The sequence below is a fragment of the Rattus norvegicus genome, chromosome 1 (genome assembly GCF_021556685.1).
Source record: "Rattus norvegicus strain SHRSP/BbbUtx chromosome 1, alternate assembly SHRSP_T2T, whole genome shotgun sequence".
In the NCBI taxonomy this organism is placed as follows: Eukaryota; Metazoa; Chordata; class Mammalia; order Rodentia; family Muridae; genus Rattus; species Rattus norvegicus.
In genome coordinates this window covers 99881184-99901239 of record NC_141534.1, presented here as the reverse complement: position 1 = coordinate 99901239, position 20056 = coordinate 99881184, and the positions used below count along the sequence as shown (strand labels likewise).

Sequence of the window (20056 nt, the reverse complement as noted above, 5' to 3'; positions counted from 1 at the left end):
CCTTATATAATTTTCCCCAAGCATCTTGTCACCGTTTCAGGGACCTGACAGACACACTGAACTGAACTTCCACGTCTCCTGCCCAGAGCTCAGCCATGGTTCTGCACCCCTGGCTCTCATCCTGGACGTGAATGTGGGAAGCCGTGCTTTGGCAGAATGTCTGGCACCCAGTGACTGAGAGTGCCGGGAGGTGGGCTTGCTGACCCTCTGAGCGCTCCTGCGTTTTAGCCTTGAGGACTACTCGTTGCCAACTGGACATGTCACGCTGCCCAGCCTCAGACTGGTCCAAAACCCATGACGATCCACCAGGAGAAGTTGACATGACGCCCAGACTATTTTATATCTTATCCCATCTTTGGGGCCATAGCTAAGGACTCTGCAAGTCCAAGATGCAGGAGAGGTCAGAGAGTGAACTCAGCAGTCTCTGTATCCCAGCTTGGTCTACCTCATACCAATTCTTTTTCACTTTGATAAGTCAACGTTTAGAAACCAGAAGATGTTTTCGGGCTGCGGTTTTGTTTAGTTTGAGACCTCTCACCCTGTAGCCCAGGCTACCCTCAAACTTGGGATCTTCCCGCCTCATCCTCCAAAGTGCTACGTTCCAGATGTGCACCACGACCACACCCAGCTATTTCACTCTCTGGTCTGAACTTTGCACTACTGCTTCTGAACAATAGAGGAGGAAACGATCCTGGATGATTCTCACCCAGAAAATGTAGGCCCAGCGCAGCAGAGGTCTGCTCCAGAACTTTCCACAGAGGTCACCAGCTTTCAGACTGATGCCTACAGGTGCGTCTTCTTTGCAACTCTAGTACAAGTCTTGACTACAGACTGAGGCACAATAAAGGGCCTCCAGGGCACCTAGCAAGCCCCGATTTCCAGGAACCTTGGAGAGTCGCCTCTGTGAAGATGATTCTCCAGCAAATCATCAGCTTACCTGGAACCCAGCTGAATCTGGCTGGCTTGAAGAACAAAATTATCAGAGAGGCAAGCACACACCTCCAGGAGCCCCCTTAGGGATGAGCCCAGGGCCTGCCTTCCCCACACAGCAGTTGAAGTACATTCTCCCCTGGAGGCTGGCGGGCAGAGGAGATTCCAATGCAAAGAGAGATTATGGTGGGGTGTAGAGATCCGGTAAACAAAGAGGATTAAAAGAAAGAAGCCAGGCTCCCAATCAGCCCTTTTGCACGTCAACAGCCACCGTCTGCTGGGTTTCTGTGTGAGCAACACCGATATGCTCATTTCTATTACACAGAACATTAGCGAGACACAGCGCTGACCCTCGATTGCCAGGAACCACATAAATGACTGGGAGGGGAAGGGGCCGAGAAATGGCAAGCACTTCACGTGGCAGGACTGTAAAGATGATGAGTGTAGGTGCACCGAGGAAAAAAACATAATTTTTCATTGGTGTACAGCAGCAGGGCTGCAAGAAACACAAATACCACAGTAGCTCCATTAGGCCTGTGACAAGAAACAGTGTTTCCATCCGCTCCCTAAACTGCTTCTGATCCGTTCTCACCTGCCTGCAAACTAGCCTCATCCTTACATTGTGCTGCTGGAAGTGGCTGGAGGTTAAAATACATGTAGTTCTTAATGATAGGTTTTTGTATTATAATAGAGTCGTGGCCGTCGTTACAAACACTGCAGGCTCTTAGAAAACACCTAACTCCAGTTATTAAATTGCATAATTTTTAAGGAAGAAATTCGGAGCATCTGCAAGTGGAAAAGTGCGCATAGGACAGGATGGCTAAGCCCTGCCAGATGGGCCTGGAAGTGAGGCTGGCGAAGCAGATGACTTTAAGGCACCTGCCTGGGTCCTCAATTACCCTGTGAACACTGAGCCTTGAGAGAGGGTGGGGCAGCCTCGCCACAGTCTACTTTCACTTTCTCTATTTCCCTGTTCTCCTCCTCCTCCTCCTCCTCCTTTTTCATCTTCTTCCTCTTCCTCCTCCTCCTCCTCCTTTTTTGTCTTCCTCGTCCTCCCCCTCCTTCTTCCTCATCCTCCTTTCTCCTCCTTCCTCCTCCATATTCTTCTTCTTCCTCCTCCTCCTCCTCCTTCTTCCTCATCTTCCTTCTTTCTCCTCCTTCTTCTTCCCCTCCGTTTTCTTCCTCCTCCTCCTCCTCCTCCTTTTTCGCTGACACTTTGAACCAGCACCTGCACACCCCATCTATCCAATGGAGGGCAGAATTGGTTCTCTATGTGTCTAGCAATACCTAGTAGTAAGTGGATGGTTGCAAGTAGCACGTTTCTTTTTTACCTTCTTCACTTTGGGCATCAGGCTACAGCTACAGCCCCAGAGGCTCTCTGATAGTTGAGGTCTACAGGAACCACTCCTGGGTGGCATTATGTGCTTATTCTATTTGTTTGAGACAGAGTCTCAGGCTGGCCTTCTATTCTCAATGTGGCTGAGGATGGATTTGAACTCCTGATCCTTCCTCCTCCACCTCCAGATTCTGAAGTGATAAGCATGCACGGTCGTGCCGAAGTCTGCTATAAACATTTGATCCTGAGGCTCTCAAAATGGTCAGTTGTCATGATTATTGTTGGATTGGTCATCCAATTTCAGATGTGGAGTTAGGTACCTGAGGAGGACCTGACCTTACTTAGAAGGGCCTGGCCTCATGTGGGATTACCTCACAGGACACCAGTCTGAAAACGTACAGTGGAAAGAAGAAAGTAAGTATGGGGATGCCTGGGAAGCAAGCAAGGAGGGCTTCTCAGAGGAGGCCCTGTGACCGTGGAAATGTAATGGCGGCATGGTGCCAGAATGAGCAGGTGGGAATCAGGAATGTGACTTGGAAGCAAAGCAATTGCTTGGCACACACGACGCCCTCGGTCCCATCCCAAGCTCAGCAAAATAAAAATGAGTGAGCAGAGTAGGATGTTCTTGGGATTGTCAGGGGCAGCCAGAGTCCAGGAGTTCAAGGAAAGGAAACAGTACCAAAGCTGGAGGAGGCAGGCAAGCCAGGGAGCGAGTGAAGAAAGCCTGATTTTAAAGCTTTGAGCTCGGAAAATGCAGATGGGATGGGAAGGAAGGAAGAAACCGAATGGCCTCTCTCTCTATTTGGGGAGGCAACAGTGTGGCGAAGAGAGATCAGTTTGCAAGCAGAGGTGCAATCCCGGTCACACGATTTCTGGGGCAAGTAAGTGAAAAATGCAGCAGATCTCCATGAGAACTTTGTGCTGGGCAGCTGTGACGACCCACTCCGCACAGTTCCATTGGCTGAGCCCCAGCCCAGGGAGGTGAGGAGAAGGCAAAGGCTCTGAAAGGGAGGTCTGTCATCCCCGTAGCACAGCTGGCGGCTAGTGCAGCGGAGATCCAAGCCTGAGCCACAAGACTCCACAGCGCATGCGTGTTCTGATGAGCGGAAAAACAGGGTTACACCGAATAGAGGTTCTACCAGCAAACACTGACTCCTAATTGTGCGGCAGTCTGGCCCAGAAGAAGATCCTGGAACTCTGTGATCTGGGCGCATTCACAGACAGAAGAATCAGCAGAATGAAAGAGCGAGGGACAACAAGCAGATAGGCAGTCAAGCGTAACAGTGCAAGCCTCTCATCCCAGCACCTTGGAAAGCAGAGGCAGGGTTATCTCAAGTCCAAAGTCAGCACGGGCAAAGTACTGACATTTTGATCTCAAAGTGTGAAGGGGAGCTGAGAGTACAGCTCAGTGGTAGAGCCCCTGCCTAGAATCCCCCAGTGAGGGGCTGGGAGGGTTGGCTCAGAGATACACTGGAGGTTCTAAATTCAACCTTCAGTTACGAAAGCATATTGGCCTCTTCTAAATAAAGTCACTTACCTTAGACAAGTTCAAACAGACTGAATTTCTCTATCTTGATGGCTAAAATTGGCCTATTATGCCCGGGCTATTAGCTTTTAATTTCCATACTTTTAATTTAGCAGTATAGAACTTTAGCAAAAGCAACCCCATTTTGGTGTACTCTGTTGTCACCCAAGATAGAAGCTCATCTCAAACTGTTGGCCACTTCTAGAACTGATTGAACAAATCTCAGCTTCACAGGCTAGTGGAACCAAGGACAACATCACCCGGGACCAGCCATTTGGGGATAACTGGCTTGTTTCTTTTGCTCACACTTGGCATCGTCATTACAAGAAGTAAGAACAAAAAACCCACAGGCAAACTCGAGATGAAAAGATGGCAGAGAAATTAATAATAATAATAATAATAATAATAATAATAATAATAATAATAATACCTCAAGTGATTCAGTAGAAATGTTTTATAATTTCGGTATGTGGATGGATTTACAAAATCTTCTTCTACAGCTACATCTGCTGCTCCTCTCAGGCTGAAGACAGCTCAGTTCTCAAGGCTTCTTTGTTAAACGCAGACACATCTTGGGGCTGGAACGATGGTCTAGTGGTGGACAACATTTGCCACCGTTATAGTTAGAGCCGACCTGGGCAGAAGTCTCAGCACCCGCATCAGTTCACAACTGTGAATTCCAGCCCCAGGGACCTGATGCCCCCTTCTGCCTTCTGTAGGCACTGCATGTATACGGTTTCCATTCAGACAAGCAGGCACACATAGGCACCTAAATGAAAATACATAAAAATTCTAAGAGTCAGACATTTTTTAAGAGTGGAGTTACACACACACACACACACACACACACACACACACGTGCGTGTGCACGCTTATATAGCATGTCCGTGTAATATATATATATATATATATATATATATATATATATATATATATATATATATAAAATACTTGACTGTTTTGTGCTGAATCCCCATGAATAATTTAATGCGAGATGTATGCTTTGAAAGCAATCGGCTGCATTGCATGGCCAGGAGCTGGATCAGAGCTGGAAAGTCAGCCATCCAGCATTGTTATATATGACCAGAAGCCACCGTAAATTCACTGCAAAAGGCAAGATCCCTGGTTTCTGAGAGCAGGGGGTCACTAGAAACAAATCAAGAGAGCGCGGCTTTATTTAATTGAGAACTAAATATCTCTGCGATTGTTTTCTCTCTCCCAAGGAAGGTCATTTTGCTGTGCAAGCGTGTCAGCACCTCCTGGGTGGCTACGTCCCTGAGCAGATCCAGATTCCCCATCTGCGTTGTGGGTTCCCTCTTCTGCACCACAAGAACACGAGCTGCCAAGCCAACATTTGGATCTCCAAAATCCTTCCCCACACCCCCCGAGCCCATCTCGCTTCCTCTCCCTGCAAGTCAGGTACTCAGAGGCCCCACTCATTAGCCACGGAGTCACAGAGATTCACACAGTATTAAGATGGCAATATCATCTTATTGGCTATTAACACAAATGTGCCAATAAACATAGTGCATAAAAATTATACATATTCCCTCAGAGTCCATAATCCCGAACTGATACTGCGTCACGCAGAACACACTTCCCCAAAAGTAGTGCTTAAAGTCACAATGTACAAATTGAATTTTAAATAAATTTCCTAAACGATTACCAGCGATTCTAGCTGTGTTAGCTGTACAGACTTGCTGAAATTTAAGCGCACAATGACCACATTCACCTCAACCCAGAAAAGGCTGGAACGGGGGGGGGGGGAGGGGGACACTTGATCTGCCTTGATCTCGAGTTGTTTCCAGAGGGGCTCTCTATGCATGCATTTGGGTACACTTGTGAAAATAGCCCCGTCTTCCCCTCAAGGGTTTCTCCTAATTACCAGTGATCATCAGTTTCCCAAAGTCAGCTTGTCTTCACCCCATCCTCTGTCAAAGAGGAGATGCTAATTGTGTTACCACCCTGCCAACACCCTCTGAGAGGATGCCAGTGATCATTAATGGGTACCTCGGAGCCAATCACAGCACACCCAAACTCAGAGCCAGCCCGTGGCACGCTTCTGAGTCCCACGTGTGCAGGAACACTTCCGGCACCATAGAAGAGGGTGTGGGGGGAGGGGATGCTCCGGAATCTAAGCTACTGAACACACACACACACACACACACACACACACACACACACATGCACGCGCACACATCTACCTCACGGCACTGAAAAGTTGTATATTCCCCCAAAGCTAAACCATGCTAGCTTACTCAACCCTTTGACTTCCTAACCAAGCTGATCATTTCAACTTTTTTTTTTTATAAACAAGGAAAATGAAGCCAAGATTGTGTTCTGTCATTTTACTTAATGGAGACCCAAAAGCTAAATGGAATGAGACACAATACCATCCCAGCAGTAACTCTAATGCTCAGGAGGCTGAGGCAGGAGAATTACTGTGAGATCAAGGTCAGACAGAGTTACAGACTAAGACCTGGTGTTAAAAACAGAGGAAGTGGGGTTGGGGATTTAGCTCAGTGGTAGAGCCCTTGCCTAGGAAGCGCAAGGCCCTGGGTTTGATCCCCAGCTCTGAAAAAAAGAACCCAAAAAAAAAAAAAAAAAAAACACAGCTTGGAAGGCTGTCGGCCCAGCTGCTTTGGTAGATAAACGTGTGTGGTACCTTGCATGTTATTATTTTCTACAAAAACAAAACCCCAAAATAATTTGCCCTTGGTTGCCTAACTTCTTTTCAGAGCTGTACGGAGCAATGGTTTTCCTGACCTGAGTGCTTTTCCATGGCATTTTGAACTAAAATAACAACTGGCTATCAAAATACCACCTCTGACCCCTACCCCACCCTGACCGCCACCCTGACCCCAGCTCATCAAGGCCTGGACCTCAACCCTTTGTGTCATTTTTCTCAGCCCCGTCAGAGGAGGGAGAATTAACCATGGGTAGTTCCTAGCTCAAGCTCCAAGTACTGGGTCTTCCCTCACAAAGAGGGTAAGGGGTGGACACCAAATTCTTAGGAGGAGAAACAGACGTGGGCAGAGTTGTGAAAACATATTGGGCTTCAGTCATAAAACAAAAGGCAACTTTAGCTATATGTGTTCATAAAAGAGGGAGCTTTGCAGATTCCACCCCTTGAATGGGAACTGAAGCTGTGGTGTCCCACAGTGCCAACAGGGCCAAGCTTTCCCAAGTGTAACAATTAATCTCAGTTGTCAAACTGACTGGATGGGAAACACCTAGGAACTAGTGAAGTGCATGCTGGAGCTTGCTAGGGTAGACTCTAGAGATTTCTGCCATATTGGAGAGCAATTGAGGACCTGCCTAGGGTACCATCCAAGAAACCGGAACTCCAAGTAGCACAGCAGTGGTGAAGGGGGAAAGCCGGAAGGTAACACTGCTCCTTCTCCCTCCCCCTCCCCTTCCTCTCCTTCCCAGCTCCCCGGAAGTGGGCAGCTTCGCCCAGGCCCTGTCTACCAGGCTACTCAGACAGGCCAAGAATCAGCAAAGACCGCTAATGAAGCCTAGAACACCTTGAGTCGAAAAACAAACAAACAAACAAACAACCTTCTTCTTTATAAACTATGTCTCCCAGGTATTCCGCCACAGCAATGGAGAAGTCTGACACACTGGAGGTGGATCTTCACCAAACGTGGCCACATGCCACACGGAACTTCCTGTCCTCAGAATTCGCCTCATAGAAATAACCGGAGGGGCATCCAAGTCCTGGCTACAGAATAATGTTTGCCCCGACCCCACACATCATGTCAAAAATAAGGACAACTCAATATTTACCAAGAAAACTGTGGTTAAGCTATATGGCTCATTTCTAAAAGGCAATTCTAATAAATTCTTAAAATTAAAAAAAAAATTGGAGAAAACTATCAAGGACAAGGGCCTGCCCCCAATACGTTAAGACTAAGAATAGAGAGAAGTCAGAATATAAAAACTACATGTAGTAGAATCCCAAGTCTGAGCAAAATAATAATAATAATAATAATAATAATAATAATAATAATAATAATAATACATCGAAATGCCCATGGGCCTGCAAAGAAATGCATAAAAAATTTAGTAATGTTTATCTCCGGATGGTCGGATTACAGGCAGCTTTTATTTCCTTCCAGAAATTTCCCTGTATTCTCAAATGTTCACAGATAAATTTGTGTTACTCCTGTACTCCAAAAGCAAGGCTGTGCCTTTGTTCTTCCCTCACGCTGAACCCCCACAGCACCAGCTGTCAGGGTGACTTACCACAAACATCCCGTTCTGCCCATCTCAGAGCAGACTCCTTTGGGCTTCTTCTCCTCCTGGCTGGGTCTCCCCAGCTCTTCACCTGAGGGCTCGAGATCCTGTTCTGTATCCGGATTGCTTTCTCCTAGTCTCTCCATCCGACCATTTCTCTCTTGTGTCAATGAATCCCAAGACAGACTCCATGCTTCTGCAGAAGGGAAGGGGAAAGGAGGAAAGAGATGGAGAGATTCCCCAAGTCTGTGCTTAATGTACAGGGACATCTTAATGGACACACTTGTTAAGAAAACCGTGGGACGCTGCTGTTGTCCGGTACCCCATCTCTAATCATCGGCCTTAGTGGCCAGGAAAAGGATAGTCCTATCTTGCTGGTCTTGCAACTGAGTTCTGCTATGGTTTAGAGCCTAGATGGCCCCTGAAAGCCTGTGTGTTTTTATGTTTGATCCTTGGAGTATTGCTCTGAAGAAAGGGCAGAACCTCTAAGAAGTGGTCAGCCTCCCTTGCCTCACTTTTGTTCCATGACGATGAGTTTCGTGGGTTTTGCTCCTCCACTCAGTCTGCCTCATTGTGCGACCCAACAATGGCACCAACGCATTGGATGAAGTCTCAGAAACTGTGAGCTACAATTAAATAAACCAAATCCTGGATAGCTCTTATAGTAATGGAGAGTTGACTGGTACAGGAAGTACAGGAGGGCCTGGTGACCGGAACATATCACCAAAACCAAATGTGGCCGCACGCATGCGCATTGATGCAGTCATCGCTCCTGAAAGCCAAATGGACAGACGGCATTGCTTTCCCATCTGCTTTGCGGGGGACTGCTGGCCTTTTCTCTAATTGCACTTTGCATGCTGGCTTTGGGACCTATCCTGAGTCCCATGGAAGATGCCATATTGTTTTAACCTAAGCTGTGTTCTTCTTTATCCCACCAGGCTCACAAAGCCTCAGATGACATAGCATTCTGTCCGCGCCGCCTCTGGGCAGCTCTAGAAGGCCATGTGTGCAGGATGCCTACACAGCTCCGCACCACAACAGGCAGCCTTAGCCCTGGAGAGGACGTAATGTTATGGAGGGGAGAAAGGAGAGTATCCAACTGACCATTCACATATATACACATACATGCACACATACACACACACACACACACACACACACACAGACACACGCATATCCTGGGTGTAAAACCAGTTGCATCTGGTCCTTATAAATACTCTCCATGCCCATTGGCTATGAAAGACCCCCAGATTTTGGGGAGACTCTCGCTCCAGTCACGGGTTGAGGTACCCCCAGGAAACACGAGAAGCCGGTCTTGATGTAATCAACAAGAGGCAGTTTTATTTACGAGATCTCGGGCTGACACGTATCTCACACAGGAGATTGAGTCAAGCCCCGAGCCTCTCTAGGCAGGAGCTTATATAGGGAAAACCAGGGGTTTCGTGTGAATACACATAATTGGCTAATACAAAGGGTGCACAGTTACTTTTGGCACAGAGTTACATCAACAAAGCATACGTGTAATCTAGCATCTCAGCAATGTGGGCAGGGCAACTCATCTCACTGCAGCAGGGGGATGACCCATCCTCAGGGAGTGAAGGAAGGGGAGGGGGTGGCTCCAGATGGCCAGTGTCCTTGGGAGTTGATAGTCGGGCCAGTGAGCCCTATCTCAAATTCTCTCAGGCATGTCTGGACTTTGTTCATGACTAACTTTTAGAAATTTTAACCCTTCATTCCCCTCTACTCCTTGTGAATAGTCCTAATCTTAGGACTACGAGTCTAGCGTCTAGAGGCTCTTCACCCCGTATAGCCCGATACAGCCCGATACTGTTGTCTCAACATAAGGACATGTATAGCAGTAATCCGCTCCCTGACAAAAGCTAGAAGGCGATTAATGATGTAGGGCCCAAAAGTGAGCAAAAGGAGGAGGATAATCAAGGGACCAGCTAAGGCTGACAGCAGGGTGGTAAGCCATGGGGGCCTATCGAACCAGCTCTGAAACCAGTTATCAGTGGTTTCTCGTTCTCGTCGTCTCTTGTCCAACCTCTCCCTAAGTTTAGCCATAGAATCTTTAATGGTCCCGGAGTGATCGAGGTAAAAACAACATTCTTCTCTCAAAGCAGCACATAGCCCTCTTTCTTTAAGGAATATCAGGTCTAATCTTCTCCTATTTTGAAGGACTACCTCTGAGAGGGAGGTTAGGTATTCTTGGAGGTCAGCTAAAAAGTCTTTAGGATTCCAATCTGAACACTATCTAAACCTATACACCAAGGTCATGACTATCTTAGAACTTTTAAACTTATGGTCCCTGAGGCACAGTCCCAAGAAGTGTTAGGAGTATTAACATATGTAATGTTACATCATTTGTAATAGAAATCAAGCCTATCTCTATATTTTTCTCGATGGAACCCAGGGCAAACATGAAATTCTTGTTTCTAAAGCACACTCCTCAAGTGAGCATTATAGCAACATCCCAGTCATGTCTCTGATGTATCCACTTATCTGATGTGCAAGTCTAGGGAGCTTTTTGAAGATCTGAGTGTCCCTCTAGGTCCCAGTTCTCAGCCCCAACGGCTAGTATGCGGCTGGTGAGGGCTGAGAATTGACGGCTGTCAGGGTGGTCAGCAGCACCAGGTACGGTCCTTTCCAGCAAGGCTCAAGTGTCTGGGCTCCGTGTCATTGTATGTACCTACAGTCTCCAACCTGGAACGGATGAGATGTCTCGGAGGTCCCTGGGGCATAGGCTGCTGCCAGCTGTGAGCAGATTTCTTTCTGTATCACCTGTAGGTCTTTTAGCCTGACACATAAATCATTATTACTATGACATGTTGGTTCAGTAACATCATCTAATACAGTCAGGGGGGCTGAGGCCCCATATAAGATCTCAAAGGGGGTAAGGCTGAATCTGGAAGGGGTATTTCTTGCTCTGAAGAGAGCGAGAGGGAAGGAGTGTCACCCAGTCTGTGCCAGTCTCCATGGTCAATTTGTTTAGGGTCTCTTTTAGAGTTCTATTTATTTACTCTACCTGTCTTGAACTTTGAGGTCTGTAAATATAATGTAATTTCTAATCGACCTCTAAATATTTGGCCACACCCTGGCTTACCTTGGCAACGAAAGTAGGGCCGTTGTCTGACCAGATTACCTTGGGCATTCCAAATCGGGGGAATATTTCTTCCAGTATCTTCTTGATGATTGTAGAGGCCGTCTCTTAGTCCAATCCCAGTTCCCAGTGGCTGTCTCTTGTAGGCAGTTGTTGGCTTCACCAGGGCATCCAAGAGATGGTAAAGGCATCTGCAGCGCTGATGTGCTGGGGGTAGAAGTTCAGCCATCCCAGATGACATCGTTTGTCCACCATGGCAGCACCCACTTATCTCTGACCTTCATGAAGAGAACTGTTCCCGTCTGTGGACAAGGTCCTCGGCTTTCAGCAGGGGTCAATCAGCCAGTCGCAGAGGTCTTTCCTCCACCCATGGGCTTCTGCCAGTGCTTGACACTTGTGCTGTGGTGGCTCCAGGTCAGGATTGGGCAGCAAGGTGACCAGATTGCCCCCAACAGGTGGAGAATCTAGTCCATGTCAGCTGACCAGTGGTCCCATCTTTTGGGACACTCTATCAGCCACTCTATCACAGTTTAAGTCCTGGATTGGGTGATAATTGTCAGAGCCCGGCTGGCAGGAATGATGTGTTCCAGGCAGAACGGCACTAAGCCACACACACACACATCTCCCAGCATCAGGTACTGGTGCACTGAGACAGGTCTTAAGCTCCACATACACAGTCTGTAGATATGCATACACATGGCCTCACCCAGCCATTTTAGCCCACACAAGCCATTTTGGAGAGCAATTTTCTAATGAGCAAGGGATAGGGGCAGTCAGGGATGACCATGAACTAGTGGGTGGGTTACCCGGCCCACGCCAAGGTCCACTGTTCTTCGGGCAGTCCATAAGTATTGTTCGTTGCCAGTAGCCCCTCGCACTCAAGGTCTTTGGATATTGACCCACTGGGGGGTGGGGGCATAGGAGCACAGAGCATTGGGTCCCTGTATCCACACTTCCCTTCTATCTCTGTACATAGCCAGCACTCTAGGACCAAGAAGCTCTCCAGTGTCCCCTCTTGTTCTTTCTTGGGCAGTCCCTGACCCAGTGTCCTTTTTCTTCGTATTAGGCACACCGATCTTTAGCCAGGAATTCTCTTCTGTTGCCAGGTACTATCTTCCTAGGTTCCCTAACTACTGTGGCCAGTATATGTTCCTCTCTTGTCTCTTTCTCTTCCTCAGTCTCTCTGTCTGTATCTTCTTCTACAGCTATTAGTTGCTGTCTACTTTTGTGCACTGACCCTTAACCATATATCAACCTTATTTTCTCTGCAACTTACAACAACTCTCTCAGTGACTTAGCTTAACCCTTCAAGTTTCTGTAACTTTTTCTTTATATTTTTTTCTTACTTTAGCCAAATTGGTGGGGCATTTTCTAGCCCCTCTGAGACCCACCCTTGGAGCCTGGCGGCAGACCTGGCACTCCCTACCTTTAGGCGTTTTGAAGTCAACAGGCAGAAGTGAGGGCCTTCCATCCGTGTCTGGCCTCTAGTAGGATTCTGTCTTTCCTCGGTGATAAAGAAGACCTGTAACAGTTACTAACAAGCATCTCAAATGGGATGGTGAGAAAACAAGGGAATCTTGAGAATAGAGGTCCACTGAAGAGGGCAAACAGCATTTAGTCACACAGCTAAGCCAGGAGGCTTTTTTTTTTTTTTGGGACAAAAAGACCTTGTGTCTGTGAAACAGAAAAGTGAGCAGAGGGGCAGCCTATCTGTTACCGGTTGTCTCTCTGGACTTAGATTTTCCCTTAAGGAGTACCTTCCTTTAGTGCCAGCTCAGTGGCTTTATCGCTCAAGAGACCCATCCTCTAAATGGCACTAGGCTTCCAGTAACAATAACAAAAGGATGGAGAGACGTTAGAACCTGGGTGTTAGATACTAAGTGGCTGACAAAAGAATTGTAACCAGTTCACCTGGGGCTATCAGGACTGTAGTAGTAGTCCTTTACCAAGCTGTCTCACTGGGTTAAAGGCCCATGGAAAAGAAAACATTAATCCTGACCTTGGCCACAGCCAAAGACTGAATTCTAAATTTTGACTGGCAAAACAAAACAAAGTTCTTCACAGTTTGTAGTAGATTTTTTGAAACTATTTTAGGGGCTTCTCTGTCCCCCAACCTGGGACATTTCGACCACAGGGGCAGGAATTGGCTGCTGTGGGGATAGGATCAAAGGCATTCTCCATGTCAATGATGACTAACAGGGAAGGTTACTTAGTGTTGGAGATCAACTCCTCTCTTGGAATAGGGCCAGCAGATAAGGCAGGCTCCCTTAAAGAACTTCTCTTAATGAACACTCTCCTTTTGTGAGCAAGTGTTGAAGGTCTGGCCACTGAAGGCAGCAACTGGAATTTTTTTTTTTTCAGGGCCAAAATACAACCACTAACTCTACGCTATCTTTGTTGTCAAAGTGCCAACCCCAGCCAGCCTCCTTACCTTGAAACTCCTCTTGCGCTGACTTGGCCAGAGCTGCGCTGTTGCCCACGCGCAGCCTGTAGCTTGCTAGTAGGCCTGCATGCTTGCCACCCTCAGCCCCTACATTTTCCTACTCTGTGTTGTCCCTTCCTTAGAAGCTGTGAATGTTTAAGCCACAGGGAGAATTTTTCTTCAGGATCTAAGGTAAAGCTTTCAGGTTCTTGTTAATGCCTGCTTCAGACGGATCACTCGCTAACCTGGAGTCCTTCATACACAACGGTTAACAACAGCTGGGCTGGACAATGGGAGTAAAGAGAGGGGCAGCTCTCCTTGGGGAGGAGGCTCAAGAGAGAAAGATAAAACTCCCCGGCAGAAAACAATTTCTCTCAAGCAAATTATTTTTAACTTTTAACTTAAGCACCAAAAGGACCAAGTAAAACTCTATGACGAACAAAGCAAACAGTTTCATGATTTCAAACACAGTCGTCAGTCCAAAATTCAAAAACGAAACAAAAGCCAAAAAGACACTCGACAATACCACAGAAAACAAGCCAGACAAACGAGACCAAGACAAAGCATCCTATAACCAATTTCCACAGATGCCTGGTACCTTCAGTACCTGGCCCAAACTGCAGCTTAACCTTAGCTGCTTCTGGGATACCAAACACAGAAACAGAATACAGACAACAGACACTAACACATCTAAGCACACTTGTCCATGCCTATACTTAAATAGGCAGCCGAACACGACCTCCGAAGTCAAGTCACAGTCAGATCTCTTTGACTGTCACCTGCCGGGTCCTCCCGACAAAAGTCGGCTCGTGGGACGTCTCCCAGAGCTGGGGCGTCCTCACTTCCACTATCTAAAAAAAGAACAAAAAGAAAACAGCTATTCGAAGTAGAAACCCAGTACCTACTCACAGGCGTCTGTCCGGGGTGGGAAGCCCTTCCATCCAAGCACACTTAAATACGGGGTAGGAAGCCCATCTACCCAAGTGTACTTAAAAACGACGGGGTGGGAAGCCCATCCACCCGAGTGAACTCAAAAACAACGGGGTGGGAAGCCCATCCACCCGAGTGTACTCAAAAACAACGGGGTGGGAAGCCCATCCACCCGAGTGCGCTCAAAAACAACACAGAGTGGGAAGCCCATCCACTCGAGTGCACTCAAAAACAACGGGGTGGGAAGCCCATCCACCCGAGTGCACTCAACAACAACAGGGTGGGAAGCCCATCCACCCGAGTACACTCAAAAACAACGGAGTGGGAAGCCCATCCACTCGAGTGCACTCAAAAACAACGGAGTGGGGAATCTTCTTCTGCCCAGACAGTGCATCAAGACCTTAAACCGGTACTGAAAAACACAGACTACAGGACTTAATTCACACACACACTACTCTCACACTCACACAGCGGCCGCTTTCCAGCACTCACACTAACGTACCTCCAAGAGGCATTCGGATCTCCGGGGGTTACGCTCCTATCCCGGACGAGCCCCCAATGAAAGACCCCCAGATTTTGGGGAGACTCTCGCTCCAGTCACGGGTTGAGGTACCCCCAGGAAACACGAGAAGCCGGTCTTGATGTAATCAACAAGAGGCAGTTTTATTTACGAGATCTCGGGCTGACACGTATCTCACACAGGAGATTGAGTCAAGCCCCGAGCCTCTCTAGGCAGGAGCTTATATAGGGAAAACCAGGGGTTTCGTGTGAATACACATAATTGGCTAATACAAAGGGTGCACAGTTACTTTTGGCACAGAGTTACATCAACAAAGCATACGTGTAATCTAGCATCTCAGCAATGTGGGCAGGGCAACTCATCTCACTGCAGCAGGGGGATGACCCATCCTCAGGGAGTGAAGGAAGGGGAGGGGGTGGCTCCAGATGGCCAGTGTCCTTGGGAGTTGATAGTCGGGCCAGTGAGCCCTATCTCAAATTCTCTCAGGCATGTCTGGACTTTGTTCATGACTAACTTTTAGAAATTTTAACCCTTCAGCTCATCTGCAAATGGCTACTAAATTCACCATTTCAGAGGTGAACAGTTGTCCCCTGCCTTTAAGCCTAGCCCTCTGGAGGCAAAAGCAGGCTGATCCCTGTGAGTCTGAGGCCTATGTGATCTACATAGAGAGTTCCAGGGCAGCCAAGACTACCCAGTGAGACCAGTGTCACACTTGTTCCTCAACTGGTGGTGATGTTCTGAGAGGTCAGGGAGCTTTTAGGAGACGGGACCTAGCTAGCAGCAGTATGTCACTAGAGGCTGGCCCTTGAAGGGAAAAGTAACCTGTGGCCACAGCAAAGCTTTCAGCTTCCTGGCCCATCACGATGTGAACAGCCTTGGCCTCATACCCTGGTCAGAGATGCTCTGCCATGCCTTCTCACTGTGAGGGTCTGAGACCCTCTGGAACTGGGATCAGTTTCTTCTCTTAGGTGGTTTCTATCAGGTATGTAGTCATGGCAATGCAAACGGAAAGGGGGCCGAGGGTACCGGCAAGTAGACTCAGGTTTCCCCCATCGCTGCCTAAGTCAATACTTTCTGCCACTAGACTAGAAGGCAGAAAGACATCCCCACTTGCTGGGGATGCCTGGCAACACCTCTTCTCACTGAGCCCCACTGCCAGAGGAAGTGACCCTCCACAGTTGAGATATTTTGAATGAGGATAGCCCCAAAAGGCTCATGTGTTAAAATACTCGGTCCTAGTTGACGGAACTGTTTGGGAAGGATTAGGAGGTGTGGCCTTGTTAGAAGAGGTGTGTCAAGAATTTGAGATTTCAAGAGACTCATGGGATTCCCAGTGCTGTCCCTCTCTGCCTTATGGTTGTGGATCAAGGTGTGAGCTCTCAGTCGTTTCTGCCACCACCCCTTCGCTCCATTATCAAGAACTCTAAGCCTCTGAAACCATAAGCCAAGTTAAATGCTTAGTTGTGGTCTTTCATCACAGAAACAGAAGAAGAGCTAAAATAACCCACCCATGCCTCTCAACACCCACAGTGAGATAGGAACAGGTCTTACTTCGCACTAGCACTGTCTGATTTGATGTCACCACCTTCCAACTTTTCCTTCACCAGAAAGATTGACCTGACATTCAATTGCAGTTGACCTGATGAGACAAGAAGCCTCAAAACTAATCATCCGAGGCAGATGGGCTGCACGTGTGATCACTTCACAGTGGTCCCTCTACTTCCTTTCCATGTAGCACGGACGTAGGCTATCACTTTCAGGAGTGAGGCATCTTATTGAGTCTACACACTGTCTCTATGCAGTGTTGTGAGGAGGGGACAGCAGGTGGATCATACCTAAACCCTTTATGCACTGAGGACCTGCCTTGCAGACAGGAGAGTGAATTGTGAGAGACCTTTGACCTCTTTCAGGTGAGCTCCTGATTTACAATTCATTGTGCTTTCTAAAGAATCATCTTGATGCAATAATTCCACTGGTAAGCACAAAACCTTCTTCTTGGGAATGCAATTAAGGGGAAAAATTAGCAATAAATTGTTTTCAGTACTTAACTCACCTCCAAATTTATGATGGCTGAAATTTATTGTTTCAGAGGTCTGAGAAATGGCGATTAATTTTATCCCATTTCCTGTCTTTCAGCCTCAAAAGTGAGGCGTAAATAAAGAAGCATTCGCAGCCGCGTGTTTTCAGTGCACAAGAACAAAATCCGTATAACAATTAGCATGGAAGATTCTAGAAACCTCAGATGAAGAGAGGGAAACACTGCTCTATCGCCAGCATCACTTCTGCCACTGCTGCAGTTGCTCACAGCTCCCAGAACAACTCTGGGTACAGAGATGGGCTGTACAGTGTAAATGAGAAAGTTAGGCTCTGACGGCTGGGGCCGGATGTATCCATTTGCCCTATAAATAAGCGCAGATCACCTCCATTTTATTGAATTCATTTTCCAGGCAAGCAAGGACCACGAGATTCCTCGGCACAGTTCGGCTTGACACCCTCTAGTGCTGCTACTAATGTCAAGCCGGGCAGATTTATAGCCCATTCATTCATGGGAACAAAAACCCTGCCACAGCTGGTCATGGGACACGCAATAGCAGTTAGTTCAAAAGATAACAGAGGCAATACCTCACCTCTCCATTCAGCCCTACACGACCCGCACTACTTTGGAGGTAATAAACGCTTCTTGTTTGTAGGCTTTGAGTCATAATCCAGGGATGGCTGTGTAGCCCCATCTCAGATCCTGTTCCAAAGGGAACCACTTATTCCCTCCCCAGGCCTTAACTCCCTCCCTATGGCTGAAGAACAGCCAATAGGAACCCTTATGCTCCCAAAGAGATACCCCCAGGCTTTCTTCCCATCCACCCACTACCCGCAATGTTAGTTCTCCAAGCTTTTGGCCTCAGGCAATTGTGTGAAGCTTCAGAGTCGAACTTCAATCTGGTGCTTATTTCCAGTCTAGTGTGGTTGGAGGACTCTGCTCAATAGCACATTCCTTTAACTGGCCAGACTCAAACAAGACAAAAGCATTGATTGGGGCGGGGCGGGGGGATACTCGGCCCACAGCGCCGGAAGGGCAGCCAAACTGACTCCTGAAGCCCGAGACTCTGATGGAAGGAGGGTTTGCCTTACCTGGCAGCCTGGTCAGAAACAGTGCTGGGCAGGTTTCTGTCCCCATCAGGAAAGGAAACTAGTTAAATTGAGCCACCGACCATCCCTGGAGCCTGCAAGCCAAGGTACAAAGCAAACACACTTGTCAGTGTCAAATGAATGAGTCATTGAATTTCCCAAAATTAACGATGAGGAAAAGAGTATGAAGAGTCGCTCCAAATGTGCGTTTTGATTGATAAAGAATCTGACGGTCAGCGTAGGGACCAGGCTAGTCAAAGATTAAATAGAATAACCGAACATTCTCTCCCACACTGAAGCTAGCTGCTACCACTGACAAGCCTCGACTTATTATCTGCAAACTGGGAATAATCGCTATCCCTCGCTGATATGTTTGTTGTTAGAATTAAATATAGTTGCCTTTCAGTGTCCATGGGAGATTTGTCCTAAGATCTCACGAGAGCAAAATCCTTAGATGAACAAAGCCTTTGTGTAAAATGGCATAGTGTTATTTACAGATAATGTATTCACATCGTTCCGTGAAATTAGCTGCAGTTTTATATATGTGCGTATGTATATGTGTATATGTATATGTATATATATATAGTTGTTATATGGTATTGTTTAGAAAAATGACAAAGAAATAAGTTATATACATGTTGAATATATAGATTCAGTTTTTAAGTATTTTTGACCCATGGACTAGTTAAATGTATGGATGTAGAACATGTAGATACCTAGATTCAAGGGTAAGTGGATGCATTCATAGATATATACATATAGAAATAGAAGGATACATAGATAAATAGATGATAGTACATATACATTTATGTGTAATACCTAGATAAAGAAGATTTATAGATAGATGATGGCTAGATAGGTAATGGATAGATGGATGGATGGATGGATGAGTGGATGGATAGCTAGATTATATTAAATATCTAAGTAATAGACAGACAGATTATATAAATCTAGCTTTCTTTATTTTTATGTTTATCTGTTTCTGTTTTTTTTCCTGTTGTTTTGGTTTTTGTTTGTTTTGGGGGACTTTTGGGTTTGTTTGTTTGTTTGTTTGTTTGTTTGTGATAAAACATTCTGACCAGAAGTCTCTTAGTGAGGAGAGAGTTTATTTCAGCTTGTACTTTCAGGTCACAGTATGTCACTGATGGAACTCAAGATAGGAACTAATGCAAAAACCAAGACGAAATGTCGCTTGCTCCCTCTGACTTGTGCTCAGTCCGCTTTCTTACACAACCCAGGACCCCTTGCCCAGGGTGACATGGCCCACAGTAGGTTAATAATCTGCATCAGTCACCCATCAAGACAATTCCCCACAGACATGGCCACAGGCCAATGGGATCCGAGCAAACCTTTAATTAAGGTGCCATCTTCTCAGGTGACTTTTGGTTGTGTCAAGGTGACAGTAAAACAAACCAAGATGGATGATGGGTAGGTGGGTGGATGGATGGATGGACAGACAGACGAATGGATGGATGGACAGACAGATGAATGGACGGATGGATAGATGGATGGATGGATGGAAAGGTGATGGATGGATGAATAGATACACAGACAGACAGACAGGAGGAGACACATATGTTCAAGGTACTTTAAAACATAGAGTTAACCAAATGGCTTTATCAAATCAATTTAGTTGGAGAAATGAGACTCACAAAAGAAATAGTAATGAGGACCAATGGAGACTGGAGGTGGCGGTCATACTCTCAGATTAACGCTGTCGGTGTTACAGCCCTGCAAGGAGACAGAAGCCCATCTCTGCCCATCACTACTCCGCAGCCCGTCTTCTGTGACATTAATGTTCTACCAACCAAGCCTCAAGAAAAAGGAGAGCGACCCGGGACCCCACAAGCCTTGCCACTGGGCACTGGTACCAAAGGCCATGAGGTGGGAAGTAAAAACCTGAATGTTAAGTAAATCCAGACCGGGCACGT

The 20056-nt window shown here is 46.9% G+C and overlaps 1 long non-coding RNA gene across 2 annotated transcripts in view; it reads right to left on the bottom strand.

Annotated features, from left to right (window-relative positions):
* Positions 1–4230: 4230 nt before the first annotated feature.
* LOC108349563 (uncharacterized) overlaps positions 4231–20056 on the bottom strand; it is a 38666-nt gene continuing 22840 nt past the window's right edge. For both annotated transcript variants that reach the window (XR_015646336.1, XR_015646337.1), the window contains 3 exons: positions 18129–18220; positions 8040–8226; positions 4231–4560 (listed from right to left, as the gene is read on the bottom strand). This is a non-coding gene — a long non-coding RNA (uncharacterized LOC108349563). The remainder of the gene's footprint in view (positions 4561–8039; positions 8227–18128; positions 18221–20056) is intronic.